The sequence below is a fragment of the Callospermophilus lateralis genome, unplaced genomic scaffold, assembly GCF_048772815.1.
Source record: "Callospermophilus lateralis isolate mCalLat2 unplaced genomic scaffold, mCalLat2.hap1 Scaffold_3076, whole genome shotgun sequence".
In the NCBI taxonomy this organism is placed as follows: domain Eukaryota; kingdom Metazoa; phylum Chordata; class Mammalia; order Rodentia; family Sciuridae; genus Callospermophilus; species Callospermophilus lateralis.
In genome coordinates, this window is record NW_027513699.1 from 52,501 (window position 1) to 73,331 (window position 20,831).

Sequence of the window (20,831 nt, forward strand, 5' to 3'; positions counted from 1 at the left end):
TCGAGACTGGGCGGTCAGAGGTTCTCTCATCTCCCATCTAACTTCCCGTGGATGTAAGAGCAGGGCTCCATGTGGCTTCCTGGCCCCTGTCTGCAGCAGGCCTGACCTGGTGGAGGATAGCTGGGGTGCAGGAAGGTGGCTCCTGAACTCCCTTTTCTGCTTTCTAGAGGTCCCACTCCTCCTGGTGCCTCACTGCACAGCCAGACCTAGTGACAGCAGTGGGAACAGGTGTCACCCAGTCACTCCTGGGGTGGAGGAAGAAACAGAATCCCCAGGGAGCCCATTAGACTCTCCCCCCCCCGCCTCAGTGGGAGCTTTTCCTCTCCCAGAAGGGTGTCTCCCCTCCCATCAGGTTTTCTCCATTCTCAGGGGATGTCTCCCCTCCCAGGGGGCAGCCCCACTCTTCTCTGGGTTTCCCATGCTGGGTGTATCTGATAGTGGGGCCTGGGCACCATGTTGGATGCTGTCTCATCCTCAGGCTGAAGAGGGAGTTTTCTCCTCAGACCTGAGCAGAGGAACCCTGACTCCTAGACATGGTGGGTCATTCCACAGAGAGGGCAAAGCTCCCCTCTCCTAAGAGCAATTCAAGGAGACACCAGGCTGGGAAACCCTCAATAGCCATGTTTCTAGCTACTCCCCGGTCTTTTCTCCCAGAGCAGCCTGGGGTAGATGACAGGCCTGGGGACACTGGTAGGCCACATCTCTAGGGATCCCTGGGTTTTCTATCCTCAGAGGAGCCTGAGCAAGATGCTAGTCCTGGGGACCCTCTTGGCCACATTTCTAAGGACAACTGGGGTTCTCTCCTCAGATCAGCCTAGAGGAGATACCAGACTTGGAATCCTGGTGGGCCGTGTCTCTAGGGACACCCATGGTTTCCACTCATCAGAGTAGCCTGGGGGAGATGTCAGGCCTGGGAACCCTCTTGGGCCATGTCTCTAGTCATGCTCCTGGTTCCCTCTTCTCAGAGAAGCATGAGGAGATGCCAGGTGTGGGGACCCTCATGGGCCACATCTCTAGGGACATTCAGGATTTTTCTTTTCAACAGCCTTGGTGATTTCCAGCCTTGCAATTCTGTGGGCCATGTCTCAAGGGGTGCCCCAGGGTTCCCTCTTCTCAGAGCAGCTTGAGGGAGGGAGATGCCAGGCCTGGGGACCCTCTCAACCACATCTGTAAGGACACCTGTTGTTCCCTCTCCTCAAAGCAGCCTGGGGCAGATGCCAGGCTGGGGACCCTCATGGGCCACATTTCTAGGATGTTACTGGTTCCCTCTCAGAGCAACACAAGGAGACACCAGGCTGGGGACCCTCATTAGTTATCACTCTATGGTTGCCTGGGTACTCCCTCTCTTCAGAGTAGCCTGAGGTAGATTCCTGGGTTGGGGACCCATGTTTGTTGTGTCTATAGGGATGCCTTCTCCTCAGATTGACCTTGAGGAGATACCTGCTTGGGGCCCATTGTAGGTTTTGTATGTAGGGATACCTAGAACTGCCTTTTTCTCAGACCAGCCTCAGGGAGATACTTCAAAAGTTTCAGGATAGACAGGCATCATATACTTGCTCCTGGATTCTGGGCAGACCTTGGTGTTTAGTGTGGTGGCAGGTGGTGGATCAAACAGGTAGTCTGCCTCCACAAAGCTTCAGCCTCAGTTTCCCCTGGATGGGATGTGGGGTTAAAAGGCTGGTGATTTAGGAGCTCTGAGCTGTGGTCCCTCTGATCCTCCTCCAGGTACCCTTCTACAGACCCTGCCCTCTCCTTCAGGCCCTGACCATTCTAGGTTAGGTCAAGCAGCTGCCTTGGGTCGGAGCCTCAGTGCACTAATTGGTGGTATGAAACTTTTGTTGTTGTAGGTGGACAGTATGCCTTTATTTTATTTGTTTTTTATTTATGTGGTGCTAAGGATTGTACCCAGTGCCTCACACATGCTAGGCAGGCAATCTGCCACTGAGCTATGGGCCCAGGCCAGCAGTATGTTTTTAATGGTGCACACAATTGTGTCTGTTGTACAGACATTGGCATCCTGAATTGGGTGAAATATCTTGACCATATTAGGATTTGATATACCATAAAATGAATTTAATAATATTATCTCTCTTTTCTCTAGATTGTAAACATTTAAAATAAAATCAGAATTTGTTAGGGGTCAGGTAACAGATGTGAGCCCTGATACTCCTGTGTCTTTTCCAGTGGGAGATCTCTAGATTTTCTATGATAATTACTGCATTTATAGTCTCCTTATTTTAGAGTCATATTGCACTTTCTGTATTGACTAGGAAATGCCATGTCCTCTAGTTTTCCAGTTCCATGCAGTAAGTTTCCCCTATTCAACTTTTAATTTCTCCTCTTTCTAGTTTTCTACAGAATTTGTAATCTTATGAACTTCTTCTATTTTACCCATATTTTAAAAATATATTTTTAACTTACTTTATTTTTGATTGAGAGAATTGTCTTGTTTGAAAATTCCCATGATAAGTGATTTTAATTAATTTCTCCTTATTATGATGTTTTTGGAAGCTAGATGTGTGTCTGGGTGGCAGAACACTTTTGCCTAGGATGTGAGAGGCCCTGGGTTGAATCCCAGCACCACATGCATGCATACTTGTGCACACACTCACTCACACATACACACACACACACACACACACACACACACACACACACACCTTTGACAGTACTCAAGAGTCAGATGTATCTAGAGGTATGCTTCAAAAAGATCATGTACTTGCACATACACACATACACCACAGTGCTGCTTCCAAATTTGGATAAAAGTATTATAAGCAAAAATTTCAAATCAGTTTTAGAAGATAAAACAAGATGGTGGTATTTTTTTAAATGTTTGTTTATTTTTAAGTTTTAGGTGGACACAATATCTTTATTTTACATTTATGTGGTGCTGAGAATCAAACCCAGTGCCTTGTGCATGCTAGGTGAGCACTCTACCACTGAGCCACAATCCCAGCCCCTAGATGGTAATATTTTTAATGCCAGTTATGCTATTCACAATATCACCGTAGATGAGTTTCCTCAGGACTCAAATCATTACAATATGTGAGAGACAAGTCAGTAGCTAACTTTTTGTTATTCGAGACATTTAGTAAAAATAAACTTCTTAAGTAGACATTTTCTTTTTTTATTAGTTAAACTTAGAAAGAATATCTATATGTCTTATTAAAGTTGTATATTAATCAGAAAATTAACTTCCCTTATTCTTTGTAAGCAAGGAGATGTGCCTTCCTATGAGCATGATGTTTTATATTTTGTCAGGAATTATTGTTGGAGAAAACTATTAAGTGTTTACCCTCTGTTCAAAATATCATTTTAATATATGCCATTATAAAATATGCTTTGAATCCATAAATTTGAATTTATTATTTTGAGGTTATGTATTTTTAATACTTAAGGAATTTCACGTGAGAAGTGCCATGATTACATTTTACTCTAATGTTGGTGTCCCCTTGTGATTATAAGTTAGCTTTCAGAACAAAGTTGTATATATGTCTTTCATATTTGTTGGATTAATTAGCAAAGTACATAAATACATACACATTGTTATTTAAATTACTAGAATCAGAGGTTAAACATGTTAGTAATTGAGATGAACAAAGTACAGATTTGGTTTAATTATTTAAACCAAAATAGGGAGGTTGACACAATGGCTTCTGCCCTGTTCTACACCTGCCATGGTTGTCTGTGATCCGATGTCTGGCCTGGAGAATTTTTTTGGCATTGGGAATTGAACCCAGGGCCTTGCATGTGATACGTAAGCACTAAGCTACCTATATCCCCAGACCTTTTAAAATTTTATTTTGAGACAGGGTCTTGCTAAATTGCCCAGGTTGACTCCAAATATGTGATCCTCTTGCCTTAGCCACACAAGTAGCTGGGATGACAGGCATGTGTCAAAGTATCTGGCTTTTCTTTCTGGATTCTGATGTCAACATCATATGCTTACAATGTATATAATAATTTTAAAGCTCTATTATGTTCATTTTTTTATTTCTTAAGAGTTAATAAAGTTTTTTTGTTTTGATATATGCTTAATGTAATGATCTAGCTGTGCAATCCACTGTAAGGAGAATATTTTGATTCTGATAGTCTCAACTTTGTTTCAGGCCCCAAATGTTTTGCTAGAAGCAGAGAACATTCATTTTCTATGTTATTATACAAATAAAGCACAAATTCTCTTTTTTTCCCTTTGTGGTGCTGGGGGTTGAACCCAGGGACTCCTGCATGCCTTGAAAGCACTCTTCCTCTGAGCTACGTCCTCAGCCCCATAGATTATTTAGTTATCATTAGCTTCATGACTACCTAGCATGATAACAAAATCAGTGAAAAGTTCAGCTGAATTTGAAACCATTCAAGAGTATGGGCATCCAATAATGCTTTGTGATTTCTAAAAGGTAAAGTATTTTCCACAACATAGTATCACTCATGAACTGTGCTATCACTGTGTTTCTCTAGTTCCACCACTTCTTGCACAGCATCATGGAGGAGATGGATGCTAGCGTCTTTTAAACCTTCTGCTTACAAGGCTTCACTCATTGTAAGTTGTTAATCATGTTTATCTTTTTCTTTTATTTGACTATTTGTCTCAGTGGCAAATATTTAATTCTGTTACTGCTAAAGGATATGCAAAGAAACAAAATAAAAACTGATTCTTTGGGACAAGTGATCCAGTTAGTGAGTCAATTTGCCATTGGATTGAAATACACACACACACACACAGAGATGTGTGTGTGTGTGTGTGTGTGTGTGTGTATAAAGTCACTCTTTGAAAAAATTCAGGCATGAGTTGAAATAGTCTCTAAAATATGTTATTTTTTTCTCTAGTTTAAAGTGATCAAGTTTTTAGGAGGCATACCTAAGGACCTAGTGACAGCATAAAAATACAGCAACTTTCCATATGTCTTTTTGCTTCCACATAAAAACCTATAAAAGAGGCACTTAAATTTTGAGTATTACATTAGATTTAATTCTTCAATTTTTGTTATAATAATTTTTTATGTTCATAATAGAATACAGAACTAGTTAAGAATGTCAGTTACCAGCAATCAACTGTATAAATAAGCAAGCATGTTTTTGGAAAAAATACAACTATGTCTTAAGGATTTATTTTAGAGTAGTTTTATTTTTACCCAGAAATTGCAGAGAAAGTACAGAGATTTTTATATAGCCTCAACCTCATTTTTTCCCCTTGTTATGGCTTAGGTGTCAGGTTGTTTTGTGTTAACATCACAGACCATTTGTTATTAAGAAAAAAATACTTCCAGGCATGGTGGCACACACCTGTAATCCCAGCAGCTTGAAAGGCTGAGAGACAGAATTCAAAGCCTGCCTTAGCAACAGCAAGATGCTAAGCAACTCAGTGAAACCCTTTCTCTAAATAAAATGCAAAATAGGGCTGGGGGTGTGGCTCAGTGGTTGAGCGCCCCTGAATTCAATCTCCAGTAGCCACTCCCCCTCCCCACCAAAAAAAGAACTAATACTGGTATGCTACTGTTAACTGAAGTCAAATATATTTATTTATTTAATTAATTAATTAATTTATTTATTTTGATTCTCAGTTCTGCCTCTTTCTGTTCCAGGACCTTATCCAGGACCCCACACAATCCTCTTGGGGTTACAGTTTCTCTGAGTTTCTTTGTTCGGATGTCCTTAACAATGTTGAGGAGTACCTGTCAGGTACTTTTTTTTGGATTGTTCTCCTTTGGGTGTTTTCATATTAGCCTGGGGCTATGGGTCTGAGGGAGTCAGGTCACAGAAGTGGAGAGCTACTCTGACATCTCATGTCCTCAAAGTTAATGTCATGTTAGTTCTGACTGTGCTCATCTAGGTGAGTTAGTGCTTTTCAAGTTTCTCTATGTGGAGTTACTGTTATCTTCATGTCCACATTGTATTCTTTTGGAGGAAGCCACTATGCAGAACCCACACTGAAGAGGCAGGGAGTTAGCCCCATCTCTTTGATGACTGAATGTCTGCTTCAATTACCTGGAATTCTTCTTCACAAGTGGTTTCTAGTCAACCCCATTTGTTTGTCTATTTGGTTATTTATTTATGACAGTGTGATCATCTGGATAGACATTAGGCTGTTTTTTGTTATCCTTTTTTTCCATAGTATCTCATTACTCACTTGATTCCTGCTTTAGCCATTGGGAATTCTTTCCTTTGGAAGCTCTTTTGATTTTTTGTCTTAAAGTTCTTTCTTTTTTCATATTTAAAAATTACTCTGACATAGGGCTGGGGATGTGGCTCAAGTGGTAGCGTGCTCACCTGGCATGCGTGCGGCCCGGGTTCGATTCTCAGCACCATGTGCAGACAAAGATGTTGTGTCCGCCAATAACTAAAAAATAAATATTAAAAAATTCTCTCTTTCCCTCTCTCCTCTCTCACTCTCTCTTTTAAAAAAAATTACTCTGACATATATTTACTGTCTTAGTCCTAATATCAGCTATTTATTCAAAGAGTCCTGGCTCCTGTGATTTGAGAATGATATTAATTTTTTTTTACCTAGCAGCTGAAGATGCTTATTGCATCTTGACCCTCACAACTGACAATGCAAAGTGTGTTTGTTCTAATCTTTACATACCTCCTAGTTATAACTATGTTTATGGGGAACCATCTGGGTATATATTAAGCTAGATGTAAGTTTACATTCATCTGTAATCAGTGACAATCATTATAATAATCAGTCATAATCCATTATGACAGATCACTCTGCCTTCATCCCTTGCCTATCTGTAATTTCTCACCCCATCAGTGGGAAATCTAGCTCCTAGTTTCTGCTATGAAATTAATTTATTGTTGCATTATGACAATTAATTCATATCTGTTCCAAATTACAGGTTATGACAAAGTAAGAGATATACATTTGACCTCTGCCCCCATTTCCTGGTGCAGCACTCCTAAAATCCTCATATTTCCTGAGTGATAGAGGTCTTTGAAGCATCTTTTGTTATAACATTGGTTCTTTGACATTGTTTTCTTGAACAGCACTCCCAAATCCTACAGAATCTCCTGGGTGGCAGGAGATTCTTTTGCTCTAATAGGACTCTTGGCTGGCCCTAGGAAGTTGGTCATGAGAGAGACCAAATGATGACTAAAAGCTTGGAACTTTCAGTACCCCACCCATCCTCTGGGAAATAACTAGAGATTAATAATCCATCATGCCTACAGGATTAAGTCTCCACAGAAGTCTCTGTAATAAGTGGTTCAGGGAATTTCTGACTTGCTGAACAATCCAGGTTTAGGGAGGGTGGTGCTCCCCAACTCCATTTGAGTGGAAGGTGCTGCCTGGGTATCCTGTTGGCCTTATCCTGCACATCTCCTCATCTGACTTTAATTTTGTCTTTTCTAGAGTGTCATATAAAGTGGACCAGGCAGCATGTAGCCTCTTCAGACTGGCTTATTTGACTAGCAGCATATCAGGTAGGATGCATCTGTGTCTAGGTTGATAGTTCATTCATTTTTACATTTAGCTATGGAAGGACTTTCTGACTTATTATTTGATGAGCATCAATAGAGCAACTATGCATAATTCCTGCTAGTTTTGTCAGGTTATGGATTAGACTTGTTTTGCTTTGAGAAGAAAGGGCACATTATTTTCCAAATTGGCTGTGCCACATGTTCTCCCAACAATGTCTGAGAGTCCTGGGGTCCCACATACTATAGCTGTTCATGTACTGCCATTTCTAAGAGTTTAGTAGTTCTAATAGTTGTGTCATGCTACCTCAATATTTTTTTAATTTGTTATTCCCTAATGATATGCTATGCTGAGCATTATTTTGTATAACTATTTACCATCTTTTTATTTTCTTTGGTCATATATCTGTTCAGATATTTACTCATTTTAATTAAGATTTTAGTTGTTGGTTTTTAAGAATTCTTTGTGTATTTCGAGTACAGCTTTCTTTTAAGAAGTGTTTCTGTAAATAATTTATCCCAGCCTGTGGCTTATCTTTTTGTTTTCACTTTCACAAGTAGAAAATCTAACTTTTGAATGTGTAGTGCTAGGGATTGAACCCAGGGCCTCACACAAACTAGGCAAGTGCTTTACCACTGAGCCATATCCCATCCCCTTTTCAATTTCCCAGTTTGATCTCGAATTTGCTATCCCCCCACCCCCACATTTTCAGTAATTGAGATTATAGTCATTCAATACTGTACTTGGTAAAAATTTAATTTTATATAGTCCACATTATCATTATTTTTCTTCTGTCAACTGGCTTTTGGTATTGTGAGTTGAAACTCATCACCAAGAGCTGGGGAAGTAACTCGGTATTAGAGAACATTTCTAGCATGTGTGAGGCCCTGTGTTAAATCTCCAGTACTAGAGTGCACACACACACCCCTTCATTATTACATCTAAGGTTACATAGATTTTCTTCTGTTTCCTTGTAGAATTTTTTAGTTTTCCCACAGTTTAGTCATGAACTACTATGAATTAATTTTTGTAAGAGTTTCAGTTTGTGTCTACTACATTTATTTTACTCAATATAGTTTCTCAAAACCTGTTCAATCATCATTTTTGAAAAATCATGAGTAATGTGTTTTATTTTAGTTTGAAATCCAAAATCATGGCCTTGAATAATCTGGATACAGTACTGAAATTTGTCCATTTATAAAAAATATTTATTTTTTAGTTGTAGTTGGACAATACCTTTATTTATTTATTTATATGTGGTGCTAAGGATCGAGCCCAGGGCCCTGCACATGCTAGGCAAGTGCTTTACCAATGAGCCACAACCCCAGCCCTAAAATTTGTTCATTTTTCAGGAACATAAGGAGAGGGTGTACATGCACCTCTGAAATACAGTGTCCTGAGCTGAGCCCTAGCAGCCAGCTAGGCTGGGACATCATAGCTGGGACATTATATCTATGCTAGAGCATGTAAAGAAAATAAAGATATACAGACACAAGATGCAGAAGCAGGAAAGATGGCTTCTTGTCCAAGCAGCCATGTTTTCTTATACCAATAGGTTACATTAGGTTATTAGTGCCATAACTACATCACTGTTTATTGTATCAGTAAGGTTGCTTATTCTACAATATGCAATGTTAGAAACTTTGTGCAGCTTTTAAGAAAGTCCATTGTCTGAAGTTAGGTAGGCAGGTCCAGGAGCACCAGAGCTTGGTGAAACATTATAGTTATCTGGCAAGCAAGCTCCTTTATTCCCAGGAGCTGTGTGCCTGAGATGAAGGTTGAGGCTGATAAGACTCTAGCCCAGAGTCTCCTCATTCAGGACATTGCTACAGCAGCTAGGCATCCAATGTCTTTGCACAAGAGTTTTCCTAGAAGCTGGGCATTCTGTACGTTTGCACAAGAAACATCCCTAGCCACCAAACCTGTCACAGTCATGAAGCTATCAGAGACCTCAATCTCAAACACAGAACCATTATAAGAGCACACAAAACTGATGTGAGAGCTCTCCTGTGCCCTTTAATATTAATGTATTGTCCACATTATTAAATCTAACAGTGATAAAATAGTTTCACTGTGGCCTTCAACAATATTATGATATTAATAATATAGCATATAAATCTGATTGCTTTAGTTGGTTTTTCATTGCTGTGACCAAAAGACATGACAAGAACAATTTAAAAAGTAAAATTTTGGCAGGGGTCTCATAGTTTCAGAGGTGTCAGTTAATAGATATCTGGCTCCATTCCTTGGAGCCTGGGATGAGGCAAAACCTCATGGCAGAAGTGTGTGGTGGAGGAAAGTGGCTCAGAACATTACACCAAGAAGCAGAGAGAGAGAGAGAGAGAGAGAGAGAGAGAGAGAGAGAGAGCTCTACTCAACAAGGACAAAATATGTACCCCCAAACATATGCCCTACCCATCTGCTGAAAACATCCAGTTAATTACTATCAGTGATTAACACACTAATTAGCTTAAGGTTCTCATAACCCAATCATTTCACCTTTAACTTTTATTGTTTCACACATGACCTTTTGGGGGACACCTAATATCTAAACCTTAATAGTCTGCCTTTGGCCCATAAAAGCCTATACCCATCTCAAACTGAAAGATACATTGAGTTCATTTAAAAGAGTCCCCATAGTCTTAACAGGTCAAGTATTGCTCAAAAGTCAAAGTCCAAAGTCTCCCACTGAGACTCAGGCAAACTGCAAGTGTGAGCTGTTGTAAAAAGCAAAAGCAAGTTACATGTATCCAATATGTAAAGGTGCAGAGTAAATATTTTCATTTCACAAGGAGGAATAGGGACAGAGAAAGGAGGGATGGGACCCAAGCAAGACCAAAATCCATCAGGGAAAATAAATCCTGTAGCTTCATATCCAGCATCTGGGGCATGGCATCATGATGTTCTCTCCAAAGAGCTGCTCTGCCCCTGTGACTTTGCTGGTTGCAGCCCACATGGCCTCCTTGTCGACTTGTTTTTGCTCCATTACTTTTCTTGGCAGATGTTCCACATTACTGGCATTTTTTAATCTTTTAGATTCTCCTTTGCAGCTTTGTCTTTCTCCTTGCATCTCCACACATTGCCCTATCAGGGGTAACACACAGGGACTTGGATTCTGCAGCACTTTTTCTGGTCTCCTAGGCCTTCCTTTGAAACTTTGGTGGAAACTTCCATGACCCCCTAACTCCAGCATCCTGCATTCCTGCAAAGCCCCAAGACCACATAGTTGACATCAAGGTCTACTGCCATTTCAAGCAGTAGCCAATCTTCCAGGGATCCTTGCTGCAGCAGTCTCTGAGTGCCTAGGTGACTGAGCACAGTGAAACAACTTCCTAGGTGTGTGTGTGTGTGTAGGCAGGGTGCAACAATGCTCTCTTCTCAAAGGAATATTTTTTTTTACACCCTTGAGCTTGTGGTGGGTGTGGTCCTGCCAATTCCTGGGATGTCCTCAAGCCATTTCTCCAACTTTCTCTATTCAAAGTTTTTAGCAACATCTTTTTAGTGGTCATAATATATAATGACAACCACAACTTTTTTTAACTCCATTTTTACTGTCCATTTTCTGGCAAAACTGCAAACTTTTCAAAATTTCTTCTCTATTTTCTGCTCCTGATTATTACAATAAACTGGGCTAAAATATGCCACCAATATCCATGCTATTGCCTAAAGGCTATGCAGCATAGGTTTTTCTCTGCCAGATTAAAAAGTCCACCATCTGTTAACTTCAGCCTCACAGAAAGCATGAAGACATGGGCAAAATATAGACAACTTCTTAGCCACAAGATAACATGAATGGCCTCTAATACAATTCTAAGAGTCCTCCTTCTTTGAAATCTCATGAGCACTGTCTTTAATGCCTGCAGTCCTATCAGCATTTTGATTTTCTAAGCTACCACAAGAATCACCCATTAAGCTTTGCTTATAATATTTTAAAGCTTTTCCAGCTTGCATCACTAAAATTATTGAAATTCCTCCTGCATGTTCCAAAATGTTCCAAAGGCTTCTGAACCACTTGGTCGAGTTAGTAACAGCCATGATCCCACTTTTGCTATCAATTTATGTTTTAGTCTGTTTTTTAATTTGTGACCAAAAGACATGACAAGAACAATTTTAAGGAGAAAAGTTTATTTTGGGGCTAACAGTTTTAGAGTCCTCAGTCCATAGATAGCTGGTTTCTTCCTCAGGACCTGCAATGAGACAGAACATTATGGCAGAAGTGTTTGAAGGTCTGGTGGAGGGAAATGATTCAGGACATTGCACCAAGAAGGAGAGAGGCAGAGGCAGAGGCAGAGGAAGGGACACATACACACACACACACACACACACACACACACACAGTATACACACACACACGCACACACACACACACACACACACACACACACACACACACATATGGAAGGAGGGAGAAGGAGAACTCTGCTCAACTAGGACAAAATATATACCCCAAAGGCACCTTCCAGGAACCCACTTCACCCACCACACTCTATTGCCTAGTTATAGCCCAGTTATTCTGTGTCAGGGATTAATGTACTGATTAGGTTAAAGCTCTCATAGCCCAATCATTTCACCTCTAAACTTTCCTGCATTGTCTCACATACAAGCTTTTGGGGGATATATAATATCTAAACAACAACCCTGATACAATAGCTTCCCTGAGGCCTTTGATATTTTACCCATGCACTGGCTTATAAAACTGATGTTATTGCTGCATGGTGACCTTTAATACTGATATATTATCTGTATAATATAATTGAAAATATGTTAACCCCTGTGGATTTAATATTAATAATTTCTCACTACAGCATGTAAAACTAATATAATAGGCTTCCCATGGCTTTTATTATTGGTATAATATTCACATTATGGCATCTAACACTAATGTAATATCTATCTTATGATCTCTAATACTAATAAGATATACTATAACATATAATATATTAGTTGCCTGATGGCCTAAAATACTAATATGATATCTTTACTATACCATCAAAAATGAATATAATATCAGCCTGTTGTCTTTAATACTTTTGTTATCCATACAATACCATCAAAAATTAAATAATAGGTGATGTGACACTTTTACTATTAATATCTACATTATAGTATCTAAAATAAATATAATAAATGCTCTGTCTCCTTTAATACTATTATAGTAAACATAATTAGTAGCATGTAAAACTGACCTAGTGGTTTTCCTATGGCCTTTATTACTAATAGGCATCCATAAAATAGCATCTAAAAGTAATGTAATAGCTGCAATGTGGCCTTTATTATGAATGTAAAATTTATACAATAACACCTTAAACTCATATAATAGCTTTCTTGTGGTCTTATATTAATATTTATAGTGACCTCTAATAGTGATATAATAGTTGACCTGTGGGCTTTAATGTCAATATAATATCTATACAATGACCTATAACTTAAGGTCAGAGGAGTCTTCACAGGCCCCAAAGAAAAAGGTATCTCTGTCTCTGTGTGATTATTTCATGCAGCCTAGTTCAGTTCACCTGGAGTGACCCTAAGTGTTTTAGTCATGAGAAATGCAACAATTGGTGGCCTGTGCAGGGACTCCAAGGTTAATTTTAGAAATTTAGTGGGATTGGAATTTCTCTCCAAAAGTTAAGCACACTTAGGATTTGAGAGTATTGTGGGCTGAATTGTAGAAAGTAAGTGAATTAGACAGAATAAAAATCTGTGATGTTAACCTTTTTTAATGTTTGGGAATATTTTGTCTTTAGATATATAAAAAAATTATTTTTGCAATTCTAGAGACCCTAAATAAATGTAAAAAAAAATTATTAAGATGATTAATGAGTTATGTTGTAAAGTTCAGTCCTCTCCCATGAGAAAAGTACTTCTGTTGACTTTTTTGGATTGTTTTTGTGAATCTTTATATTTTGAAATATTAGGTAAAGGGTTTTGGGGTTTATGTAGTAAAAGTGTGCACTTGGAGAGTGAGAAAAAGGGGAAAATTTTTTTTGATGAGACTTGATACAAGAATTCTTTACCTGTGGAGAAGTGAATTTTATTTTTCTTTAGTTTTTGTGAATACCCAGAAGTTTTATACTGAACCTCTTTGCTACATTCTTGTCCTATGGATCAGAATGGCTGTTACTCAGCTGCTGTGAACAAAAGACTTTAGCTGCGGTTTCCTATGGGGTCTGTAACTAAACCCACAGCCAGCAGTGTTTTAACCCTTAAACAATCTGACCCACGTGCCAAACACAGACTGCCTTAAGATCTGGTAGTGACACTGGCATCTGCTGTTAAAACTCACTTTTAAAGTCCCACATGCTGCAAGGAAAAGTACAAAAGACAGGAGAACACAAGTTACAAGCACAGGTCACAGAGACAAGGCATGGGGTGTGGGGGTGTGGGGGTGTGGGGAATACAAACAAATCAAATGGAATGCAACTGGCTAGAAGCTCCAGGAGCCTTTGCCCTGACAATGGGCAGCCAGCTCCATGCTGTTTCCATCACCATGGTAATTGACTCCTGGCTGGAGGAATGGTCTTCCTGGTTTCACCTCCTGTATTTTCATGGGCATCTCATTGGTCCTTCCACTATCACTCAGAACTTCTGGTCCTGCCTTCCAGCCACTAACCTGTACTTCCTGTTTCACACAGATGTCCTACTGAAAGTACACAGAGTCTGCATTTTTAAGAATGCCCGCCTGTAAATGCTAACAAAATATATTTTTTCAGGCAAAATCTAATCCCACAGGTTTCTAAGTTGCAGCCCTGAGCCTAATTTATTTTCAAAGCTAAATAACCTAATTTTTTCTTTATAGATGTATTATTAAGAAAAATTGCAGAGGTAATATAACAATTATAAAAATACATGTGCTTTTTTATATTTTGCTTTTAATTTTGAAGGTTATGAGGATGCACTTGCTTGTAACAGGAACAAAAGCTGGCAATGTTCCTATGATAATCAAGAAATCCTTATTCTCATTCCTGACTATATAATTGCAGGAAATGAATAAATGCAAACACAAAGATCTTATTTCAGCAACATCATGTGATGTCACATATAAGAGTGCACTCCTAATTAAAAGTAAATTGAGGGCTGAGATGGAGCTCAGTGGCAAAGCGTCTGCCTTGCATTCGCAAAGCCCTGGGTTCGACCCCCAGTTCCAAAAAAAGACAAAAAAAAAGAACCCCACCAAAAAAAAAAAAAAATAAGATTAAAAAAAAACCCTTAAAAAAAAAAAAAGTAAATTGAATGGATCCAAATATCTTAAGAACCACTTGGTTACATAAAGTTAATACAATTATAAGTTCTGCCCCTATTCTTAATATATATTTTTGAGGTATTTAAATAAACTATAGTTGTTAACTTATAAAATAATTAGCATATATGTCTAATTGTTTGGTTAATATATGTTTATCTAATTGTTTTTCTTCAATAGAAAACTCATAATTTATACATTTCTTATACATGCATGAATCTGATGCTCTGCCTTTTAGTTGCAGATATTTGAGATAAGTGTATTTGAGTATATATTTGCTTTCAAGAGGTCAAACAATCAAGTAATCTCATATTATTATACAAACTGTATAAGATGATAAACAGATATAATTGTGTCTACAGAAATATGCAAGTACTTTAATTAAATTTTCATTAAGATATTTCTTCTTATCAAGGTACGATAACTTGTTTTGTTTCCAAAGTATAACCAGGAAAAGTTTTAAAAGGAAAAGAAGATGATTCAACAGAGAGAGGAAGCGCACATTGGAGGTCCTCAGAAGAAAAAAAAATCATCTTTGGGTAAAACAAGGTCTTTCTATTCTAGATTTTAATGATAAAGATATTTTTCTAAATAGAAAGATTTTTTATATCATTATCTAGACAGATGATATAGAAAGTTAAAACAATTAAGAAAAAGACTTATATGTACTGGACTGACTATAAAAATTTTAATTGATTAATTTAAGAATATTTCAGGCTATTTTCCTGATTTTACTATGCTGATGTGAGCTAAGATTTTGTCCATATTTGGACATAATAAAGACATATTAAAATGTTAAGTTTATTTTCTTTAAGGAAGGTCTTTATTGCCTAATGATTTCTACTGTTTAAGGCAAGGATTAATTTTTTAAATAAATTCATATCCTTATTTACACACTAAATATATATATATATATATATATATATATATATATATATATTTTTTTTTTTTTTTTTTAAAGAGAGAGTGAGAGAGAATTTTTTAATATTTTTTTTTTAGTTTTCGGTGGATACAACATCTTTGTTTGTATGTGGTGCTGAGAATTGAACCCGGGCCACACGCATGCCAGGTGAGCGAGCTACCGCTTGAGCCACATCCCCAGCCCACACAATAAATATATTAAGCTGCTAACTTAGATCCCAATTTTGACAATTCTCCTTGGTTACTAAATTTGATTGATTCAAAGACACTGCTGATTCTTACATATTACATTGTTTGTTGGATGATTATGAGATTTGGGAGAACATTTTATTAGGACTGAGGTTTTCCAAATAAAAGTCGTATTTTAGTTTTGAGCAATAAAGGTTACAAACCTTGTTGTAAATTCATTGGTATTTTATAATTTCTCGGACTGGACCTATTATCCATAAAAAATATGGTAAGATTTATATATTACTCTCTACACTGGGAAGTAACCTTAATCATATTTTCTAAAAGACATCTAATTAAAGGATAATATTCTGAAACATAGAGATATTTTAAGACTTGTCTCAGAAAGAGATTGATGGTTCTTTCTAAATTGTTAGAATAAATTAACTAGTCTATATATTGGAAAATTACAATAATCAATAAAAGATATCTCATTTTCATATCTAGCCTCAATTACTCTTAAGAGAAGGCCTTAAAATTTTGCCTACCAGAAACTATAATCAAAGAAAATCTCTCAAACTTAATATAGACCAAAATAAATTCAGGGAGATTTCCAAGAGATCCAGATTCATATATTAATATTTTAGTATTTACACCAGGATTTTAATCAATTTTATTAAATAAAGAAAAGGGGGAAAACAGAACTCCACAGGAACACACTGCATCTTACAAATATTTCAAAATTTTCTTAAATTGTGATACTGAGAGTCTTACTATTACTGAACATGATTCTATAAATTAATTAGATTTCAAATGATAAAGTTGAAACCTGTCATCATGACAATGACTAAGAAACCTGGCACAGGAAGGTAAATTTTCAGCTGTAGAGTTTATAGCCATGTAGATTCATGAGCTTATCAGGTCAGTATAAATTATGAAGAGACTTCTATGGACCCATTTCTCAGGTCAATTTTTAATGTATATTGCAGTGTGGACTGGAAAGTCCACCAATGAAACTAGGTTAATTGAACTGACTGTAGTGGTCAGCTATACTATATGTTAATCCTATGGTTACAGGCTGTCTGGAAGTATCTTTTGAGAAAAAGACAGCATATAAGAAACCTAAACCATCCAATCATGCTGGTCCCTAAGATTAAGACTATATTTACTTATCTAGACAGTTGTCAAAAAAATATTAAAATAGATTTTTCCTATTCAGGCCAGTTATTTACATAGAATAACCACCAATGTATTATTGCCTTAATATTTCTACAATAGAAGTTGGTACCTTTTCTAAGTGGATGGATTGTGCAGGTCTTGTCAGTACAACACAAGATATCTAGAAATGATGGGTATATTTTAGGCTGGTCTCCTACAATGGACAAGAACAATTGCATGAGGATGTCACAACTCCTAGAAACTTTAAACTCTTGGTGAGATGGCATCCAAAAAGGTGTTTTAATGTTTGACTCTTATCTTCAGAATATTTATATTACTGACAGACTTAATAAACTTCTTAAATGTGAGAATTAAGAGGAAGAATGAAAAATCCAACTTATATTATTGTATCACTTGTTATTGCCAGCTAATATTTCAGATCCATTGTATGCTGAAGTTAATGTTCAGGCTTTGAAACAGGTGCATGCCAATTAACCAGACCTAGGCAAGCTCTTAATCTCACAATCCTCGAAGTTACTACTTCAAATATCATTCCTTGCTTCTACAATATTTCTTGCAGCTATATCTTAAAACTTATAACATATAACATATGGCTTATCTTAATATTTGACTTAAATTATTTCCAAGATCCTTCATAGTCAGATAAGTGCTGATGGAAGGATTGAAACTAAGTTACAATGCTCTAAGAAGCTGCTGTAATAAATATTGTGAATGATCTCTCTGCTCTACACTTTGTGAAAAGGCCTAAATGCCATGCCAAATAAAAATGTCTATATTACTATGGCCAAACAGAATGCTTCTCAATAAAATTGGGAAAAGGTTAAGAAACTTCTGATGTGTGTTTGGCAAAATAATAATAATAACCTGGTTCTTCCAAAGTTAATTAAGTGACTTTAACCCTAAATATGTTGAAACATTCTACATGGTGTGTCATTGAGATAATATGTTTTCTACCAATTCCTTTTGTGTTTCAATAATAGATCATGATGACCTTGGACCAAGAATCCAGTGACTAAAAGATATAATTCCCCAGTTGTTTTTAAATATAAAGAAGGGGGAATATGTGGAGAGCCACATTGAGCCACCATGCCTTCCAGTCAGGTGTGGTAGTTCCATGACTCATGACTCGGTCTTTTCCCCCACTCAGATAGCAAGGCCAGTCTTCTGAGTAGGCATACCTCTGAGGTTGAGCTACACTTACCTATTCTTTTGTAACACTACTCCTTTGCCCTGTTTGGGATAGAATTTTCCATGGAAACTCCCTTTGGGTGTCCCCTTCTCTTGCTCTGCCTTTGAGCATGGCCTTCTTAGCTGTCAGTTAACCTGCTGATAGCAGATCATGAAGCTAGACTCAACTCCTTGAAACCTGACCCCTTCTCCTAATTTGAATGGCTTCTCCCCAATAAAAGGGTTCAGCACTGCTCTCTCTCTCTTTCCACAAACCCCTAGGTCAGAGGAGCCTTCACAGGACCCAAAGAAAAAGGTATCTCTGTCTCTTGTGTGATTATTTCATGTAGCCCAGTTCAGTTTACCTGGAGTGACCCTAAGTGTTTTAGTCATGACAAATGCAACAATTATGGATAATTTTATTGTAAATTTTGCCCTCTCACCTCTGTCAGGAATCCCATGGAAACTGAAAGTCATATATCCTGGTGCCATGAGGATTCTGAGTATTGTTAGGGTCAGGATTAGGGTTATGGTAGGTTCAGTGTTTGTTTTGGTACTAGGGATTGAACCCAGGATTCTTAAGCACTGAGCCATATCTCCAAACTTTTTATTTTTTATTGTTAAGTTGCTTAGGGCCTCACTAAATTGCTAAGGCCAGCTTTGAATTTGTAATCCTTCAACCTCAGTCTCCCAAGCCACTGGAATTAAATATATCCTCCAATGTTTAGCATTTTGCTGATTATCTGCTAGGGATCCTGGTGGTTTTTTCCTAATTAGAGTTGTAGGTAATGTAGTCCTATGATTAGCCCACTCACTATGAGAGGAGGACTCTGACATCTTCTGCCCCTTGGCATCATGGTTGATATAATTCTGAGTTTTTCTCACATATCTTTCCTAGTAGTCACGTAAAGATGAATGCCTAATTCCTGGTACCCCGAGGATTCTGAGCAGATAGGATTAGAGCTAGAATTAGTGCAAGGGCTAGGGGTCAGTTAATATTTGTCCTTTGCTGATTTCTACATGGGATCCTGGCAGCATCTGCCACTTCAGGTTGTGGGTAAGGTAATCTGTGATGTGCCTGCTGATTGTGGGGAATCCTTGAAGCATTGGATGCCCTCTAGCACTGGGGTGTAAGGAGAGTGAAGGGTGAAAAAGGACTGAGGGAACCTGGGGGCAGGTGCCCACTGTGCTGCTAGGAGAGATTGAGGGTGACATTGAGGTATGAAGCGAGTGAAGTGCTTATAATCAGGGTCAGGGTGGACCACAGGAAGTGTTGCTTTGGGGCAAGCTCAATTCAAGTGGTCAAGAGCCAGGGTGACAGAAGGGAGGTCACTGACCTGATGAGAAGAAGGGTCCTGGAGGCTCTTACCATGTAGTGAGTAGGGATGATGCACCTCAGCCAATCTCTGCACAGGGGACAACTGATCAATGAACCTCTTTCTCACTGGAGATTTGGGTAAATGAGATAAAGCCTCTTTTCTGCAGGATCAAAACAAGAATGTCTGCTGTTGCCCTCAGGTTTGGTCATTATCCTAAAACCCACCGGTTGATGAGCCATTAGAACCAGCAAAACCTGTCCCACTCAACCACAACCACTAATGCCAGATGACCCCAAGTCATAATCTACAGAACCACAATCCCCAGGCATATAGAATTTCCAACAGAGATCTCCTAGAAAAAGCACAATTTCAAGGCAACTGGCTGCCAGGTGCTGTCATTCCCTCAGGCAGTGGGGTCATCTCTCCTGCTCAGTTCTCTCCTTCCTTAGTTGGAGACCAGGGCATAGAGAGAGAGGCTGGGGCACACGGGTGATGAACTTGGCTCAAGTGGCCTAGGCTGGCTGGGCTGGATGCTGTGTCTGTCTCCCTACTTGAGGCCATGTCATGCTGTATGTGCTCCCTCCTCCCTCTAGCGGATTGTGGAATTTCTTTGCTTACAGGATTTACCCACTTTACAGCAGCAATCACCAGAGTGTGCCTGGAAAAGGGTCCAGGCCCATGTGATGAGCTGGCAGAGGTGGGTAGAGCTGTGACAGAGCTCCTACCACAAGCTCCTGATTCATGGTCCCCAGATGTAGACCTCAAGAACCATAGGCCCAGATAAGCATTTCTGCAGAACATGAAATTAAATATTCCCGATTTATAGACTTCCCATCTTGAAATATGCAGATAAAGTTTTCCTCAGGGATTTCTGAAAATTCTAATAGTTCCTCCAGCCTACATCTTTCAAAAACAGCAGTTTGCACTCAAAGAACACCCCCAAAATCAGGGCAGATATGGGCATCCCATCTTTCATAGGGTGTGTAGGGCTTACTTCCTCCTGAGATCACCCTGGCCCCAGCAGCCTTTTCCTGGCATTTAATTTCTCAGATAAAATCTGCTGCATTTGAGCAGCATCAAGATCCTGATTTTATATTCCAAATTATAGTTTTGAACAGGCTTAGGAGGGTCTTGAACAACCTAGTTGAGAATCTGCTGTTGATGACATCAAAGCTAAGGACTGTTAGAGATGGAGCAGAGATGACCAAGGTCTTTGAGGGACTGCAGAGATGGGGTGAACAGTGTGATGGGATAATCTGGGATCCTCTTTGGAGAGAAGACCAAAACTTCAAGGATGGGGGAACAGCTAGGAGACTACAGAGAGAATAGACACTGTGGTGGAATGGTCTGGGGTCCTCTGTAAAGAGATTATGACCAAGGCCTCCAGACTGGGAATACAGGCTGTGGGTTGAAGAGAGAG

At 38.6% G+C, this 20,831-nt stretch overlaps 1 long non-coding RNA gene across 2 annotated transcripts in view; it reads left to right on the forward strand.

Moving 5' to 3' along the window:
- Nucleotides 1-15,792, forward strand: part of LOC143640463 (uncharacterized) — a 17,119-nt gene extending 1,327 nt beyond the window's left edge. The window contains exons 1-7 of one of the 2 annotated variants that reach the window (XR_013154933.1): nucleotides 488-536; nucleotides 1,726-1,824; nucleotides 4,462-4,543; nucleotides 5,586-5,682; nucleotides 7,355-7,425; nucleotides 15,100-15,206; nucleotides 15,657-15,792. This is a non-coding gene — a long non-coding RNA (uncharacterized LOC143640463). Of the gene's footprint in view, nucleotides 1-487; nucleotides 537-1,725; nucleotides 1,825-4,461; nucleotides 4,544-5,585; nucleotides 5,683-7,354; nucleotides 7,426-15,099; nucleotides 15,207-15,656 lie in introns of those variants that run through there. The other variant, XR_013154932.1, reaches the window with a different exon arrangement.
- Nucleotides 15,793-20,831: the final 5,039 nt, after the last annotated feature.